Raw genomic sequence first — 17,458 nt, forward strand, 5'->3', positions numbered from 1 at the left:
AACCTCCTGCTCTAGTAACAGCTCTGAACACAGCGTGCTCTGGTGCTCCCATGGGAGGCCAGAGATGCACTTCCCCTGGTGCCCTGGCCTGCAGGAGGGATGCAGTCAGAGCAGGCACCAGATCCAGCTTGCAGGCCATCTGGCAAACCACGATGCTGCCTCTGATCAAGAGGAGGCTTTGAGCCAGGAATCAGTACCAACTGTTTTACTGGAAACATCTCCAAATATTTTCCCGCTACCGTTGAAAATACATCCTCTAACTAGGCTGGAACAGCTACTAGGTCCAATGGAGGTGTCTCTCTACGACTGCACACTGTGAGAAGACCCTGTGCTGACAAAATCTGCTAGGGTTGTGATAGCAGCTGAGAAATTAGCAAGTCAACAATAAGCAAGAAACTGGAGCAAGTACTCAGAGCAGCCAGTATCAGGAATACCAGCACTGCCTGATATTTACTTTATGACTCATACAGAGGAGGATCCACCCATTTATGCTTACTGACCAGTATGTGAGCAGGTAACAGAAAAGCTTATGAAACTACGGGGCGCTCAGCTCTTCCTGACCTCAGAGAACAAAGGAGCTTTATAGCAGCAAAATACCCTCTTTTCACTCTCCCTCTTCCTTTACCCTGCTGCACAACCTTTCTCCACAGATTGCAGTTGTACTTTTCACAAAGTGTGAAAGCAAAAGAAAAAGGTCGGCGCAAGAGCAAGACGAGGTATTTCTGTTCATCCACATGAACAGAAAAACACAGACTACACCAGAATAAATATTTTGAAGTAAGATTCCCTAGTTTCCCAGATTTTTTTGGCAAAAGGGTTCACAGATAACATCTTTACCTTCAAAACAACATTCTTCATCCACACATGAACAGCACGTGGTTTAACTACGGACTTATACGATCACTCAAACATCACAAGAACTTTTTAATATTGGAGATTAATATACAGATAGTTAATTGTGCAGAATGCATAGACTGCACTTAAAATATCCTTCCCCGAAAGAACAACTGAAGATCATTATACAAATACATAACCATTCACAGCCTCTTCATGTACAAGGAAAGCATGATGTAGAAGAAACTGTGGCACTCCAAGATCTAAGAGCATGTTTTGAACGTTTAGGCTACAAACACAGTGTCGAAAAAAAATGCTGATTTTTCCATATACATGGAAAACACTCGACTTATGTGTCTTGGAACACATCCTACTTTTCTGTAGTATTATATTAGCTTCCACATTATTAGGTAGAAAGTGTGAAACATCAGTAGCAACTTCCTATTTAAAGTCTTCCAGGATTTCTCCTGGAAGTTATGTAGTGTCTAATTACATAAAGCAACAGAAACTCAAAATCCAGTTGTCAGAGCTCACCAAAAAAAAAATATTCGGCTGACCTCAGTTTGTACTTCTGAGCACTTCAGTATTACTCTTCCCCACACATAGGTATAAGGAACATCCAGGGTAACAGTTACAATTAATGAAAAACAAATCAGAAACAAAGCTGTGATTCCGGAATATGGAGCCAGTATTGCAAATCACTTTCTTCCAGGGCTAATTTCCATACAAAGTCCCATGGCTCTAATGTATAGAAATGAAGTTGCTCATGCATGTTTGCAAAACATTCCACAGCTCTTATTGAGCCTGAGGAGGACGCTTGCAAACAAGGAAACCTTTCAGAACTTGGTAACACATTTTAGTTTGGGGGTTTCAGGTTTCCATCCTTTTATGCAGAATTGTGCAGATTATATCAGAAACCAAATAGCACAAAGGAATGTGAACAGTATTCTCTCTCTAGCTAAAAGTCTTTTTCTCCTGAAGTAGTAAGGTTCCCTGACACTGCAGCCTCTTGTGCCTGTGTCAAGTAATACACTCCTGGGAGGCTCATCAGCACTACCACATATACAAGTATTTAAGAAACTCACATGGATAATGAGACACAGTTTCCAGTTTGCAAAAACACAGGAAAACCAAGCTCAGCACAGGCTGAATTTCTACCAGGCCTTTTTCCTCACACCAAAAAGCATTTACACACAAGGGGCCTCTGACTCCAATGCTGAACATTTTAGAGCAATTTCTGTGCAGACAAAATGACAGTTAACAACCACCTAGCCCTATTTTTCACCACGTACACTCCACTATTAACTTCGAGTTTGTAGATGCTAGGTTGCTCATACCAAAAAAAAAAAAAAAATTAATTATCCATAAAGTAACCAACAGAAAAGCAAATTTATTAGCCTAATTAAAAATCAGAATTAATGTTGCTGAGCAGGCAAACTTTGGCTTACATAGGCTCGTGGCTTTCTTTCACATGTTATTTATTAAAGTGACAGTAAAGTCTAAACCAAGATATTTTAAACCTTAACTGTTGGTCTCAGAAATCCTGGTTTTATTTCAATGTTGAGTCCAGAACTTACATGACATTTCCCATTTTGATTTCTGTTATTAAAGGATTTAAAAGCAATACTGTACAGTCACTGCCTACAGCCCTAAGGGGCTTGAGTACAAAAATAACATAAAAGATAACACAAACTCTACAAAATATAATTTTGATTTAATTTTATTCAAGCATTATGTTCTTTACTTTGGGGAAATTAATTTACCATCTTCGACAGCAAGCACTCTTCTTCTCAGCTACTCTGAACACTGGTGATACCATCTGAGGTATGACTGGAACAGAACTTGAAAATGCCCTAATTTAATACGTTCACAAACTAAACACAGGTTTGTCTTACAAACTTAACTCTCATCCTCAAAATAAAACACCTTCATTTCTTCCACTCACCAAAAAATATCCATGTTCCCAATGGCTCACCTCTTTCCCCAAGCACTCTTTCTTTTTCAAGAGCTTCCAAATTAATGATAATTAATTGATATGGTGGAAAATACCACTTAATTCCTACATATTTCTCCCAATTATAAAATACACATTTTCACAAGCATGCTTCTATGGGCTGTGCCAGCCCAGAAAAGCAGTTGCACATTAAGCTGAAATGAGGACAGATCTATCTTTGGGAAGACTGATGGTCAAGGCCCAGGACATGGGGCAGCTCATCTGTCACATACAAAACCTACTCACCTTCAAGACATGCTAGTTTCCAGTGGAAAAGTGTGAAGAGGCTCATTTTGGAAGATGTAGTGGTCCATCAGTTTTTGTCGTTTACTCTCTTTGCTCTTCCCCTCAGAAACTGGTATTCTGGAGATACGAAAAGAACTTCAATTTAAAATACAGCGTTCTCAGATAAAGATAGTATGTTACATAAACATTTTTCCGACTTTTAACGAGGCACACTGAAAGGTCACCTGAAACCTATCTGATGGGTCCAGTCACTGTTCCTATGTCTTATCTCAAAGGCAGCAGTAAGGGCTCCACTCTTTACCCCTGCAACCCTCACAGCTTATACATCGAGCATCTATATTACAGTAGCATACTGAGACTTTATCCTAAAGATTGGGAGTGGGGAAGTGAATTATTTAGTCATACTGGTGCCAGAAGTGAGAATTACACCGTGTTATCAAAAGTCCCTTTTCACCTTGCATGCTACATTTTACATACCAACAGATATTCACTCACTTAGGTTTATCTCAAGAGCACGAATACTGAACTTTTCTGCTGAATTTTAGCAAGGTTACCCTCGATAATAGATTAGCTTCCTTAACTTCATTAGAGACACTGGGTTCCGACTGTGCAGCACAACCAGGGCACTTCTTAGTCTGCTTGGGATTGTGAGAAATTTGATATATGTTTGGAAACTAAGGCTGAAAAGGGAAAGCAAAAGCACTGGGATTGTAAATGAGCAAATGCCACATTAGAAATAAATTCCCTAGGAGGCCCATTTTGCAGCCAAAATAATTAGATCAGTAGCAAGAATCATCCCAAGTAGATAAATAGTGTTTTATGAGATTAACCAAGGTTGTGTCCTCTTATATCCAGCTTTTTAAAGATTTCTCCCCTGAAAAACTTAACCCTAGGGCTCCATCCAAATTAACAGTTCATTATTGATGTACATCAGTACAAACTGAATCAAAGCATGCTACAGCCTGGCAAATGCTGACTGCCCAAGGAAAGGCCACATGCCTCCTAAGTGAGAGAAATCTGCATTTGAGAGCCACCTACACTCTGTGACTGCTGCTGCTGGATGTTCAGAGATAACTGCCAACTCATTAAAATCCAGCATTAAAAGTTTATTAAATATGCAAACATTAATGGAATTGGACTAGCAGCTACTTAGGCAGATAAAATTTCAACACAGCATATCCCGCAGTTCTGTTATCAATATTCTGTCCTTTTGGGTGTCCGTGAAAAAGTCACAACGCTACTCAAGGCAGTGAAACCCTCCATCTCTTTCAGACTACTCAGGTCACACTCTCAAGGTTCCCACTAGCCAGGAAGTCTAGGAAAAGACACCTACTTCCCAATAACTACAGCTCAGTACGTACTACCTATTTTCACTTTCACACTTTATTGCTCCAGATGAATAGTCTCCCCAAGATTTTTTTTTCCCATTTGGCCATATCTGCAGGGCAAGTCCCACACCTCTCCACAGGCTCACAGGTATAGAGGTTCTGGATATATCCCAAACTCACAGTTCTTCTCAACTTCCTGCTGGAGTTTGGAAGAACTACAAAGAGAGGAGGAGGAGTGTCATACAAACAATACAGATTAAAGAAAACCAGCCACTTAAAAGCAGCTCTCCTGTAACTTCAGGCAACTTCGCACATGTACAACGTGTTTGCAGAGCTCTGCTTGGAGCTATTCTTTCACAGCTATCTAAAAACAAGTGTCGGAGTCCTCCATGCAAATGGCAATCTCAGTACATTTTGCTCCACAAAATGCAGTTTCATTCCTGGATGACTCTGCAAAGTCCCAGTGCTTGGTGTGTATCTCAACAAACCTCCAGGTTTTTGCTGTAGAGTGACATCAGACTTGGAAGTGTTCTTCACTAAATACTACCAGCATAATCTGAGCCAGCCCAGGGGGAAAGGAGGACAAGGAATATGTCTCATCACACAAAGCATAAACAAGCTCCTAAGAGTCTAATGCACCTTCAAGCGACTCTGGCAATAGCCTTTGCTCTCTCAGTAGTAGCTTCAAAAGACACCTGGAAGATTTAATAACTTTAACTTTTGCATAATTCTAATTATTAAATAAAAGTCTTCTCTCAACACACAAGTGTGGTATAGCACCTCTGCCTCGGAGATGCATGGTTTCAGAAAAAAGATTGAAATGAAATCTTAGGGAGCGACCTGGAAAAAGCATGACCTACCAGAAAATAAGAGAAATTAATTAGTACGAAGTACTGCAACCTCCAAAAAAACCACTGAACTCACTGAGCACAAAAAGGGGAAACTGGCCATTTTGCTGAGCAGGTTCTTTACTATCATCTTTCCTGGTACTGATGACAGCCGTGTACTGGAGAAGAGTGGGCTGTTTTAAGTGTCAAGAACTACCCAGTACCCAGCCCATGCAATGCGACACAAATCTGAACTCAGGGTTTTCTTTGGGCCCTGCAACCATATGAGTGACCCACAAAATAGGCAGAAAGTTCAAGTTGGCCAGGAGGGAATCAACAAACCACCCATCCATCATCCGATGCCACACCAGGCATCACATGCTGCAGAACCCTGAGCAGCAGCCAGTTTGGGGTTAGACATACAATAACCTCCCACTTCATGAATCAGGAAACCTAGGCTTAGATTTAGAATTTTTTGGAAGAGAACTGACAGTTCCGCTTGGAAATTAAGTCAAAGAGATTGACTTCAAGGTAATCCGGTTTCTGACGAGGACACTGACCAAATATCACACTCAGAGTCTAGGGAATGATCTTTGCTGCTTCAGCGTGTTCAGAACCATAGGAAAGCAGCCAGCTCACCAGCAGTCTCAAGGCACTGGTCCCAAGGTCAACTGTTCCCTGACAAAGGAAAACCCAACAAATCCTTTCATCTCTTAGGGACATCACGATGACTCTTTCTGTTGCAACTTGTACTTTCTAGCCCTAGACACTGGGGAAAAAATGATTCTGCAAACACTCTCCATGACTCCAAGTGCTAGGAGGCTTCAATACAGATACCTCCACAGTTGACTGCCTACCTAGTCAGGTTACGTTGCTCCTGAACTTGACTGCACTAAACAGCACACATCAACAGTTCAGATTATCTCTCCTCAGAGAGCTCTTGTCCCCAGAAACAGGCAATGGATGACTGAACACAAAAATACTACTTGTAGCTTACAGCCAGCACCTTTGCACAATCTTCTGCCCACCAGACTGCAGGGAGAGTCTCCAATCACAGGAGCACATCAGATCAGTGAACCAGCACCAGTATTTCTTCCCCTTACAGACAGGCATGTACATCGAAACTACAGGACACTGCACCTTGAGGAATGTAAACAACCCATTAAAAGAGTGCTCTATTTGTATCTAAAACAGGAAGGTCCAAGTACTCTGTCACCTATATGATATACTAACCTTCACTGAGGGAGGTACGAAGAGAGGGAAGTCCTCTCAGCAACCCTGCGACTAAAGCAACTTTTAAACATTCCCAAAGGGGTGTCCTAATGCCACCGAGCAACACCGCAAACTGTAGCATTCAGGTTGCTATCAGGAAAACAGGTAGAAAACAAATGATATTAAGGAAAACTCAGAAATCTATCTGCTGCCTGCTGAGGTCCATGGCACAACCAGCATGAGACCCCAGTACTATGTTTTCTCCACCTCCAGCAACATTCAGGTCCTTGGCTGCTCTGAAGCCAGCAGAAGCACTGGACACACACCACCAGTGGGAAACTGCTCTTCAAGGGATACACAAATAGTCCAGAAACAGGGAGGGACGTAACTGAGAGGAAACTTCATCCCCTTTAGCACTAAGCTGTCCTGCCACAGAGCAAAGGCCAAAACTGTAGCGGCCACAGCACCAGACACTAAATAAGACAGTGACAATGCAACCTGACAAGACAGGCTGGCACAGTGATCGGGAGCTGCGGGTGTCAGGGGCATTGACCTTTATCCACGAGTCAAGAGGGCAAATCTGTTAGGCTAAGACAGGAGCAGTCATAACTCAGGAGTCTCTGAAATGCAGCAAGGTGTTTCCTGGCAATAACAAACCAACAGAGTAAAATGAATGTTTTCTCACCAACTTGCTGCTGGATGACACTGCTAACACCCCTTTGCAGAAGACAGGATCCTCTCTGACAGAAGCACCACCGACAGCTGACGGAGCACAGTGACACTAAAGCTGGCATTGCTACACTCCCCTCTGCTCGGCTTCGAGGTTAGAAAGGCTGACCACCCTCTCCCCCAGGGAACTCCAAAAATAGTATTCACTAATTCAACGGAGTCTACGCCTGGATAAACCACAGGCAGCGGTCTTTGTTTGCAGCTCGTACCATAGCAGTACACTCACTCAGTAGATGGATGCAAGGAGAAATGTAGGCCACACATGCAGAGAGAATAAGATATCCGGACTTGAAAGATATCATAGATCTCATTTTCAGAGTCAGCAAACTAACATCCATTAAAACAGCCTGCAAGTGCTGGGGTACAGTTCAATACGAGCCAGGTGGGCTAAGGGAAAAAAACACGCTTCATCAGGAAGTTAAAAATTTGGGTGTTTTTTTCCCCACTAAATTGCCCAATGAATCATTAAAGAAACATTTTTGTCATGTAACTATTCAGACTTATACAAAGAACACTCATAATTAGCTCTCAAAGTAATCCTCTGACCACCATCTGGAGTTCAGCCTGAATCTTGACCTGTCACACCAAACATTCATGCATCTTTGAAATACACCTGAAAAGGAATCATATCAGAACATTAAATTCACAAAGTGGAAAAAATTGATGGGAATGGTAAAAGCCTGAATCCCCTTTTACTCCATGGGCTCTTCACAGACACTCTATAAACACATGTTCCAGAATATCCAGAGAGTGAACAAGGAGCAATTCATGCCCATCACATTTAGGGAAGAGGTTTAAAGTAAGTAAAAGGGCAGGATCTATCAACCCAATCCTACATTGAAAACAAAATGTTTCTTCCATTAAAGCCTCAGTTTATAGCAAACAATGCTGACACATGACATAACCCAACTTTCTTCCAGTAATACAGGAGAAAAATCTTCCCAGAACTAGATTCTGACAGGAAACCAGGCTTACCAAGGATCCAAAATAACTTATTCCTCCACTCACATATAAACAGCTCAAAATGCCTTATTATTAAAAGATGCAGAAATTCCTTCACCTAAAGCATCATAGATGACTGGCTCTTTTTGTTGCTCACAACCTCCTCGTTACTTTGAAACTCCTATTCCCCACTGGCAAATAAAAAAACCTAAGATGCCTCCCTCCTACAAAGCCTCTTAGGTAGAGAAAAATTAGTTTTCTTTCATGTACGGCTGTGTTGCATGCTGAGCTCCCCACAGCAAAGCATTCGAGAACGATACATGCTACATCACTGAGGGACAAAATTTATCTTGTCAGTTCCAGAGGAATTCTATTTTTGATAAAGTTTGGCAATCAGACTTTAGCCCTTTATAAGAAAGCCCGCAACAGCAAGGAAAAAGGCACAGAGCAGGCTGAAAATACTGAACCAGTTACACTTAGTTCATATCTGAAAGCAACCCTTTGCAAGAATAAGAAATGTTTATTTTTTCAAGGGAATCTGTATGTAAAACACAAAGAGCCTTCTATACTGGGAGGCAGCATCACAGAAAGGAGACGGCCTGACACACAAAATTTCTTCCAGCTAAAGGTATGTTTAAGCATAAATAAAAGCAAGATTAGAAAGGACCACCAGACTTGGCATCAATGATGAGACCTCAAATTCTCATCACTTCATTATCTAGTGAGAGACAGAAAAGTACTGTCACCTCCCCCAGGTACAAGTTTAATTACCTACTCACATCATACAGCAGAGACTACCAACACTGAGCATGAGTATACAACAGGAAGGTTGCTGAGCCTCCTCTGCCACCAGTAGCTGCTTCTGTGCACAGCTAGACTGGCTTGAGTTTGGCAGGGGGAAATTTTAAGTTGTTATTATCTCAGCAATAATACCTTTCTCCTGGCTGCAGCTTCAGCAAGGGTTACACAAGACCAAAGTCCTATACAGCAAGTCAATATTTAACTTAAGCACTGTACTGTTGAGACACACCTAGAGTATTTGATATAGTAACTTATTAAATCTTACGCTATCTTTCCGAACAAAGAAGAATAAAGGGCAATTTATCTTCTTTATGAGAAGTTGTAAAGATAAATTCTACAAGGACAGCAGTTAGATTCAGCTTTAATAATTTTAATAAGGGACTTAAAGCATTTCTGTGAAAGGAAATCTAAACAGTATGATGTGTATGTGACAGAACAGGTTCAAGGCAGGGGCAGGAGCCACAGTGCAAAAATAATGTAAAACTGAACCACAACAAGTTCTGGAAATTCAGCACTTTTTCAAGAAGCAGTATTTTAACATTACAATGAAGACATTAAATTATGTCACAAAGGCTTATATAAAACTCTTGGACATTACAAGAAGTATTTATTCTCCACTAAATATCTTAATAAAATCTATGAGCTGCTGTACTAACGTAGCCTTTAAAATAGTACAATAAACAAAAGACACCTTTTTTTTTCAGGTCAATTGGTCTTAGCCTTAGTGAAGCTAACCAGACTGTTTACATCCCCAGAAAATTATTTGGATTCCACTGATGAAAAATTTTGCTAATAGTCTCATCTTTTATCATCTTTTTGGACAGAGATCTTTCTGATGTCAAAAACAGATGTTAAAATACAGTTCAGACCAAAACTCAGCAACTGAGAGAAATTTCTTGTTTCATCTGTTTCAATTCTTTATCCACCTGTTCTCTGTGTTTAAATATGATTTCTTCATGTATTGTTAGCACTCCCATCTTTACATTTAGCAGAAACTGCTTTTGTTCTCTAAAATTGAACATGTTTCAGCAACGATTCCAGTGGAGATATTGGTGATAATCACCACAGGTAAATTTCTAAAAATTCTCCATTTCTACATTTCTAACTCTTCACATGTACCAGACTGGTCATCACCCAACAGTGAACTTTTTTTAGGAAACAAAATAAAAATATTTCTACTCAGAAAAGGGAAAGGGGGAGCGAGGGGCAGGGCTGACAGTATTAGTCACATCATGAAATAAGGAGACAGACAGTATTGCACAGCTTTCATCTTAAAAAAAAAAACACCAAACCAACAAAAAACACACCAAAAAACCAAACCTCAAACACTAGGGCAGCTCACCTGTCCAGGGAAGCACAGCCTCGGGGAATTCACAAGCAGCTAAACTGAATGTGATCCATAATACTGCCTAATGGGCAGACCTGCCTCTCCCTCTTACATACATATCATTAGCACAGACACACAGTCAGGTCCATAAGTTCACTTTCTATATGGTGCTAACTGCTGGTCGGTTTGGCAGATGAATCCAGCCGACCACACAACCGCTTATACCTTATACAAACCACATTGCACGAGAGGCAATGAAAACAGACAATCAGAGGGCTGGAAAAGAACCCACAGGGCCACCCTTTTCAGCAGTAACATAATCTTAAACCTGCTCTCTTGAAATTCCATGCTTACTGATAGATACAGTTTCTACAAAAATGTACACTTTCACATCTCAAATGCCTCCTTGGAGCAATCAGATCAGGACTCAAATTCATCTCAGCATGGATGCATAAAGTATTTATCCTTATTTTTTCACTCTGCTTTGAGAATGAGATCAGCACGTCAAGACCAGTCTCTCTCTGAACTAGTAAAACTACAGGATCAAAGAAGAACAACTACAAATTAAGCCACAACAAGGTCTTAGTAGTTTCTAGCAACAAAACTGCCACAAAGGTCCAATGAGAAAGGAAGCCGACAAGTTCCTATCCGTTTTCTCTAAAGGTTTTATTTTCATTGTATTATGTCTGCAAGCATTACTTATACCTATCTCACCCATTCAGCACAAATTACCGAGCAGTACTAGATTCTGCCCTGGGAGCTGCCTATCCCTACAAGAAAGTAAGATGCTGTCTTCCCTCAGTTTTAAGTGCTTCACTTCTGACCAGTTATCATCTTCTTTCACTCTGTTGGGCTAAACCAGATATAGTGCAAGCAAAGTCCCCACTAAAGCCATCCCCTTCAGTCTTCCAAACTTCTGCCAGATGAAAGCAGCATTGGAATTACCACACCACCTTTTCCTTTTTTTTTTTTTTTTTTAAACGGAACAGAGCACAAAACCATAAAGCTTGCGCAGTTTTTTTTCTTTTTTTATTAACAGCCTCTGGGACGTTTTGCACGGACAGGATTACGACAGACGCCAGAGCCTTAACCCAGTAACGATCTGCTTCGGATTCCGTCTGGAGATTTACTTAAACGCTTCCTCCCTCCCGGGAAGAGGAGGAGATAATACCCTGAGATTGTTCATCTGCCTCAAAATAGGCATTACCAAGACCTCGCTTCTTCAGAGGGCTCAGTGCGGCGGCTGCAATTCTAACTTTTTTTTTTTTAATAGGAAAACCTCCTTTTTGTTGTTTTAAATACGCGAGCGCGGAAGGGACGCGCTCCGAACAGGGGGGACAACCCCCGACTCGGCCCCGCAAAGCAGAAGTGGCACCGGGGAGCACCGGGGCGCGCCCCGTGCCCCTGGCGCCCGGGCCCACCCGGGAGCACCCACAACCGCCGGCCGTTCCGCGGGGCCCAGCGCTCCCACAGCGGCCAAAGGGAGGCTAAGGGGCCGGCGGAGCCGTTCACCTCCGGGGCAACCCCCGGCACGGCGGCCCTGCACGCGCCCACCCTCCCGCTGCCTCAGCCGCTGAAAGACAGGAGGGGCCCGGGAGAGGGCCCCGGCCGGCCCCGCCGCGTTACCTGGGCACCGCGTCCGGCGCCGGCAGCACCGCCCCGCTCAGCGTCGGCCCCGCCTCTGCGCGTCACTTCCGGCGCCGCGCCCCGCCCCGGCGCGGCCAGCGGGCGCGCAGGCGCAGCGGCGCACGGGCGGCGGTTGGGCGGCGGCCGTGAGGCGGTTGGGCGGCGGTTGTGATGTGGCCGTGAGGCGATTGGGCGGCGGTTGTGAGGCGGCTGCTGACGGCCTGCGGTGCCAGCCCTGAGCGCCAGCCCGAGGCGCTCCCCGCCTGAGGCCCCCTGGGCTCAGTCGGGTGCGTGTGGAGAGCCCCGGGCGGGCTGCCGAGCGCCGGCGCTCCGGGAGAACGGGCCGGCCCCGCCAGGCAGAGCCAAGGTTCGGTGACCCGCTGGGCTGCCATGGGTAGAAGTGCACCAGGTCTGTCGGGGGTGCGGTTAGAGCAGGCAGACCGCGAAATGCTTTCCTTGTCATCTGAAGGTTTCCCATGTTTTCGAAGACTGAGGGATACCAGCTCCAACAGATAATTTTTCAGCCAGTTCTCAAAATACAAGGATGCAGGCTACGTGGCTGAACTGGATATTAAGATGCCAAACTTTTGACAGATGCTTTACTGCTCGACAGAAAAGTTTCCTTAATGGTACATCAACAACCAGTGATCTGGAATAGACAGCTGAAACTTTTATGCATTATATGTATCTTGTCATCATTATTGACAATCTTAGTCTCCTCCAAGAAATGGCCTTCTGCAATGACTTGTGTTGCTTTTATTCATCATAATTATATGAACATTTGCATCCTATCTCAGTCTTTTGTATAAATTACCTAGCATTCTTCGTGTCTGATCCCTCAAGTTATTCCAGCATGCTGGATGGTTTCACAGTGGTGCCGCACAACAGTACCTCAAACCACACGTAAATGCTGTAAGGGGACTGTAACCTTGCTCTTTAGCAGTTTTCTGTGGTGCTTCCCTGTCTTTTGTAGTATATTCATTTGCTCCTAAGAACAGCCACATTGCATTAGCACCAAGGGAATGGGATACTGTGAACATTCCTGAAGGTTTCTGAAACTGTTCTGAATCCTGTTTTCTGCCAGTCAGTTTTACGCTGGGATACAAAGGGAATCAGTTAAGAGGGCAAAGATGAACACTAATGTCCACGTTACCATTTACGGGGATGGTAGCCAGCATCCTTTGTTTGCTGGCTTCACAATTTTTTTTATAAAGTCCTGCATTGCTTTTGGTTATATTGTTCACTGTAAACAAGCACACATAGTATAAAAAACAAAGGCAGCAATACCTGTACAACAGCACTACGTGCTTATGTTTGCTGTCATTTTAAACACTTCGGGAACACCCTTCCCACATTTATTTCTCCCCCAGTGGGAATCATAACAGCCACATCGATCACACTGAGATTTGCATGCTAAGGAGCGAGGGACTATCGCTGCAAATGACTGCGCTGTCTGGAGTATCAATCCAAGAGGAAGGCCTCTGCTTGCACAAGCAATACCACGGCTTGCCAGGAGGTGTTGCTTTCAAACCACTCAAACATCGGAGCTTAAAAATCATGAAATAGGCTTGCACTGGTAAAAATAACCAGCAGATACTTTGTTCTGGCAGGGAGAAGTCAAGATTTTCCATTTGAAATGGTAATTTTTGTTTAAGTAAATTTAAATCTGAAATGCGCAGAGTGGTACAGACAGAAATAAATGCTGAAGCGGCAACCCACTGGATGGGAAATACTGTGGGTTTGTACATTGCTCACAAATACGTCAGACCAGCTTTATGTGTGCAAACTGTCAACAGCCTTGCCTTTGCAGGTCTGGATGTTAAAATTATACATATAAATAACAGATGCAGTGGGGAGTTTTACAGAGGTAACTCTTGGTTTCAAGAAGCCAAGGAGCAGAGTAAAACCTCAGTAAGACAAGGAGTCGTCCTGCTCAGAGACCTGCCGGGCTCTCCACACCTGCACTGATACATTTTAAAAGAAAATTAGCTGTTTCTTTCTGAGGGGGAGTGCAGTGTTGGATATAAAACCGCTCTCCACCTACAGCCCTGTTTTTAAGTACATATTAAAGTGACAAATGTAATTAGGCATTTAATTATGCCCAGCCTTGGTCTAGAAGACAGAACAGGAGGCAAAGTTTCTAAGACATTTTAAATCTTTTTTGCTAAAGGAAAACAAGCCTCAAAGTTACTCAGCAAGGAGGACAAGTTTTCAAGTATGTCTTTATCACTTCAAACTAAAACAACCTCCTTTGCTAAAACGAGCTGAGGCTCTTCAGCAGAAATTTAAACTCTAGAATTTCATAGCCCACATAGCCTTGTTGTGTGGATTTTTTAATTTTATTTTTATAGTATATAAATTACCACACTTGCTCCAGCTGTGCCTTTCAAAGAGCGATTACATACTAGCCCTGAGGCGCTGAACTCCAGCTCACTAAAGCTCTGGAAGGCTGTTTTTGGAGATAGTTTGGAAAAGGACCTTAGAGTTACCAGAGGAGGTCACCTAAGGGTGTGTGTAACCAAAGGAACCTTTGAAAACTATTTTGTGTTCAGATGTTTACCAATATTGGGTTTTACTACAGATGAGGGTATTGGCTAGGATCACAAAACAGTGTACCAGGCAAAAGATTATAAAGGTGAGGATATCAACAGCTCTTTTTACACCAAATAATCTTTTTTAAAGCAAAAAAATATATTTTTTAAAAGGTCACAGCTGTAAAAGAAAAGCAGAAAACAGTTGGTGAATTTAGCTGGCCCTCCAAGCTGTCATTTCAACAGCAGGGTGTAATTCAAGCCTGCTGTTTAAACCAGCTGCTGTCAAGAACAAGTAAGTTTTCAGAGCTCCTACCCCCTCTCAGCACTGTGACCACAGGTTATATACCACAGAACCTCAGCTCAGATTGCACAATACAGCTAGTTAGACTTTCCATATTCCTCTGAGGTAGTCCCAGTGGAAATACACTGCTCCTACAACTGGAATATCACTGCAGACCCTCCTTTTCAAATGCCTCTGGGGTCAGAAACAGACATGTTTTGGGCAACTAGTCAATAATCATTTTACAGGAACTTTTGTTCCATGTGAATAAGTTTATAGCAAATAGAGCCGCATCTTCTGAAGTACCTTGCAGCAATGATATAGTAGAATAAAAATTAACCCGAGCCGCCTATAAATGAAGCATTGTTTGTATCATTCAGCACTTTCTGAACAAGGCTGATGATCCCAGGAGGTTGTTGGAGACTTGACAGACTTGTGCTGCTTCAGCTCAGGAAGAAGCAGGATTCTTTCTTTTACCACAGCATGTTCTGAGGGGTTGGAAGACAAAGCACAACATTCACATTTATTAAAATCTGTCCTTTGGTGAATATCCCTCATTTCCACTTCTAGTAATGGAGTTTCTAAGGCTTTGATATTCCCACTTGGAGAAGCCTATACTTTTTCCAGAGCTGGAATGGGCACCAGGTATATTTTCTGAGCATTATCCTCGACTCTGCAGTGAAAAGACCAGTTATGAAAGGGATGACAAAACTTAACAACCCCAGAGGAATATCCACAACCTACCTCACTGCCTGCCTTGTCCTGTTGAAAGCAAGCTTTTCATTACTACTCCAACTTTGTGTAAGAAAGTTAAGCCTCTACCACAATCATCATCTACTTCTGAAATGGCATCAGCTGCTGCAGACAAGAGTAGAGGTGTCCTCTAGCAGAGCATGAAGATGTGAGCAATTTTAGATACGCAGTTAGAGTATTTCTCTTTATATAGCAAGATATCTTTTCTTTTGGCCGGCCCAGGACTAGAGAAAGCCACCACCATATCTTGCGGTTTCATAGTCAACTGCTGTTTTCATCCAAGTATAAACCGCCAGGCAGTGCAGGGAAGAGCCCGGCTCCTCACAAAATAGATTTAGAAATAGAAGCACTGGAGACCTGCACAAGGTTTTGGTGAAATACTCAAAAGTTTACAGAAAAAAACTTGATCGTGTTGATTACATTTTATCAAGGTTAAGTGCACCAACAGGCTCTGCAACCTTCACCCCCTCCCACAGCTGCCTGTGCTCAGATCAGCTCTGATACCGCAGAGCTGCATTGCCTGGGATCAGACTGTTGTGAAAACAGCTAAGCTGTGAGAGGAAAAACCAGCAAGATGCCTAGCCTGGAGCCCACGCCCATGTACTCCTTTTCCTCCATTGGTCTGGGAGCTGCATTTATGCTCAGGCCATCGCACTTGGTCCTTGTAAACTCAGCACAGAACAAAGCTCTGGAGACTTTAATTTCTTCTGCTGTATACACTTAAATGCACTTCTGCTCATGACCAAACTCTATTTATCTTTAGGGAGAAAAGAAGACAAACATAAGGCTTATATCAATAAACCTTAAACATTTACTGGAGCCTTTCCATGACTCTGTAGAGCTTGCTTTTTTTTCCTGTGAGCTTTCTTTTGCTGAGAACTGTTTTCTTCTGTGTTTATTCATGCTCAGAAGTTCTTGTCACAATGATAGCAGTAGTATCATTAAAGGACAAGTAAAAGAGACCTGTAAATTTTAAACAGAAAGTACAACTCTGAGTGATCTTTGGTTTCATTCTGGTTAATAAAAATGCAACAGATCAGTTAGCGCACCAAGGCATAGTTTGCACCATTTTTATAAACTCCCAAAACACAGTTTTACAAGCAAATTGCAGAAAATATCCCTGGGGTTTGGTGGGGTTTTTTACATTATGTAAAAATGTACATTTTGGGTGGGTTTTTTTACATTATGTAACAAATGACAGAAGAGCTGTAGCGATTTACCACAACAGCGGTAAGAAAGACAGCGGTTGCAGTGAGCGAAGGCTACATATTCATATGGACCTTTCCGTACACGTACACCAAGTTCTCACATTATCTGTAGCTGTTCTAGACCAGGGGAAGGACCTGCAGCTGCCAGCCTAGTGGCTGACTTTTTGCGGCCAAGAGATATAAAAGAGAGGTTACAGAGATATGAAACCATTTCAAGCAAAGTTAACATTCCACAATAAGCTAATTAGAATAAATATACCTCGCCCCATAGATTAAACAAACACCCTACAACACACGGGGAAAGCCAGGCCTCATTACACACCCACACCTGGGAGAAGCACCTGCGGTTGCTGAGATTTTTTCTGTGGGAGTTACTGGAGGATTCGGCCCGCACAGGGGGTCACTCTGCCAGGCCTGGGCTGGGCCCCGTTACAGCGCAGTGTGCCCCGGTGCCGGGGCTGGGCTGGGCAACCGGCCACCACAGAGCCACGTACAAAGCCATCACTTCTCCAACACCCAGGGAACCTTCTCTCTCCCTTAAATTACATTTTAGTGTGAAGGATGCTTTTGTAATATTAGGAACTACTTTTTCACACCCCCATATCTTTTAGGTTTTTAAATTAATATTGTTCTAAGTAGGATTTTACAGACGTGGCAGAGCTCACCACATCCTCGCTTCTTTACCTTCCCTGCGTTAATTTCAAAACCACGCGGGCCTCAGACCCTCGAGCAGGGTCTCCGCAGGGCCAGCCCTTGGCAGAGCTCCGCAGCGGAGCACGGCACGCTGCCTGCCGCCCGGCCCCGGCCCCGTCACCCTC

The 17,458-nt window shown here is 43.1% G+C and overlaps 1 protein-coding gene and 1 long non-coding RNA gene across 6 annotated transcripts in view; both read right to left on the reverse strand.

Annotated features, from left to right (window-relative positions):
- Positions 1–11,940, reverse strand: part of MAP3K13 (mitogen-activated protein kinase kinase kinase 13) — an 80,019-nt gene extending 68,079 nt beyond the window's left edge. For 2 of the 5 annotated variants that reach the window (XM_055817150.1, XM_055817153.1), the window contains exons 1-2: positions 11,866–11,940; positions 3,074–3,190 (exon numbers count right to left, since the gene is read on the reverse strand). The gene's annotated coding sequence lies outside the window, so the exon portion shown is untranslated. Of the gene's footprint in view, positions 1–3,073; positions 3,191–8,890; positions 9,019–10,254; positions 10,465–11,865 lie in introns of those variants that run through there. The other 3 variants (XM_055817151.1, XM_013302187.3, XM_055817152.1) reach the window with 3 other exon arrangements.
- Positions 11,941–16,274: 4,334 nt separating this feature from the next.
- On the reverse strand, positions 16,275–17,437 carry LOC114013134 (uncharacterized). The gene is made up of 2 exons (XR_003555997.2): positions 17,306–17,437; positions 16,275–16,395 (listed from the first exon to the last, which is right to left on the reverse strand). It is a non-coding gene; the product is annotated as an uncharacterized LOC114013134 (long non-coding RNA).
- Between the last annotated feature and the right edge of the window lie 21 nt (positions 17,438–17,458).

The sequence above is a fragment of the Falco peregrinus genome, chromosome 12, assembly GCF_023634155.1.
Source record: "Falco peregrinus isolate bFalPer1 chromosome 12, bFalPer1.pri, whole genome shotgun sequence".
Classification (NCBI taxonomy): Eukaryota; Metazoa; Chordata; class Aves; order Falconiformes; family Falconidae; genus Falco; species Falco peregrinus.